Raw genomic sequence first — 2123 nt, 5'->3', positions numbered from 1 at the left:
TTTTATCTCAACCTACTACGAAATTATAACATAATAAACGTGTATTTGAGATAACTCAGGGAGAAAAAGAAAAACCCCAAACATTTGAAGCAAGATTCCTAGGTTATACACCGCCCATAATTATTTCACTCTCGTCACGTTTTTCCACCTCAAGGTGAAACGTAAAACAAAAAGGTTTTGAGTTGAGTGAAATAAAAGTGTTCAGAAATAGACCGAACAAATGATGAGGCACGAGCGCTTCGAGAAGAGTTCCTCTTCAGAGAAAGATCTCTGCAGATCCAAGGTCTCGACATTGATATGTTATCTCCATCTGAATAGTGCTGGTTCAAAGCATAAGTAACTGCTCTTCGTTTACCTTCTACTCAAGTTTTGTACCAAATGGAATATTTTACTGAATTTTAGTAATGGAAAATAAGCCTCCGTCAATGTATTTCAGAATTTAGGTCAGCTCAACAGCCGAGACCCCCTTTCAGTGTGCGCATGAAGCGGCCATTTGTATTTCCCGCCTCTTTTTGTGAGCGAGGTGGAGGCAAACCTTACCGAGGCCAAGTATTATTGAGTTATCACACGATTTCATTAAACTTGTTTCATGTCTAACATTTCATTTCTATTCAGGGAAATAAAATATTAAAATATGGAACATCGAGGGAAATTTAGGGAAATACTGGTGGAAGGAGAGCAAGAGGCCATCTGAGGAAAACAAGGGATGTGTTGTTGCTGAGAGATGATCTTCGAGTTAAAGGCCTAATATAACTGGAGGGTTAGCAAGGGATCATGCAGTTGCAGCCTGGAAAGCATGGAAAGGCCGTGAGACGACGACGACGACGACGACGATCCATGGTCCATTGTTCGTTTTCCCTCCCTTCCACTACCCTGGCCTGGTTTAGTTAAGTCCACATTTATGTTTGATTTATTTTCCGAATAAAACGATTAATGTTTGATACATATAGTATTTAGAAATCTTGGGTTGCGTGTAGAGACAAAGCAAATTCCTCACATTGGAATCACCATCATGGCATCAGCAGTTATTGAGGTTGGTTGGGCTACAGTTTTACATTGTTTTGAGAGGCGAAGAAGAAGAAACAGAAGAAGTACAAATTGGCGATTGAGCAATCTCTCGTTGTCCTACTTTAGCAATGAATTCTGGCATCTTTTTAGATCCTCGTGGAGGATCTCTAAGTCTTACTCACGTTGTCATCCTTCATCTTCTTCTTGTGGACTTTTTTGTTTCACAGCCTACAGTTTTCATGGAAACTTCCTGAAACTTGGCATATATATGTAAAAATACCTGTGCAGACAGTAACCATCTCCGATTTTTAAAAATTCCTCCAAGAAAAAAAAGTTATGACGTCAAAATATCTCCGCAAATGGAAATCGCCTATACCATTATCTCCGAAACTAGGCAAGCTGTTTGAATTTTGTTTGCGGGAATCAAGCCGGGCATTAGCACAGATATAATTTATCGCAAACATGATACATCACAATGACGTCATATTCGTTTTTATGACGTCATCATTAAGAGGACGAGGATCTCAGCTCATTTGAGCTTGTTAAGTCTCGGGAGTGCAGAAAACGCTCGAGAATAAAAAGTATGGCTTTTAAACGCTTTTGCCTTCACGCTATAGTAGTTTATGAATGTATCATTGAGTGCACATTTTAATGGGTGGCCATTTTTTTCTTGTATCATCCCTCTACTGTATATGAAGTACTACCATACTCCATTATAGTATTTAATATATACTGTTAGTCCAGCGGATATACATATATTTAGGGCCGAATTGTGCACATCGTGTTATAAACATGAAACTTGGCACAATTGTTCCCGTTGATCATATGAATTCTTTTAGATATGGAGCCACTTGGGCACACTGCTTCATCCATACTGTGTGAAAGTGTTTATACGATGTATGGCGATTGCCTATACAGAGCCAACTTTTGACTTTATTGGCTCAGATCAGATGTGATATGTTACCTGTAAATTTTAGACATATATAAGCATGAAAACACTTGGATGCTTTTCATGAATGTGATATGACATGATAATTATTGTATCCCTCACAATGTCCGAGCTTACTGTGGATTTGAGGTCATTCCAACACATCCGCTGCTGACACGAACAACGT

This window comes from Eptatretus burgeri, chromosome 15, assembly GCF_056783735.1.
Source record: "Eptatretus burgeri isolate ZD-2024b chromosome 15, Ebu_testis_v1, whole genome shotgun sequence".
Taxonomy (NCBI): domain Eukaryota; kingdom Metazoa; phylum Chordata; class Myxini; order Myxiniformes; family Myxinidae; genus Eptatretus; species Eptatretus burgeri.
Note: the sequence above shows the minus strand (reverse complement) of the source record.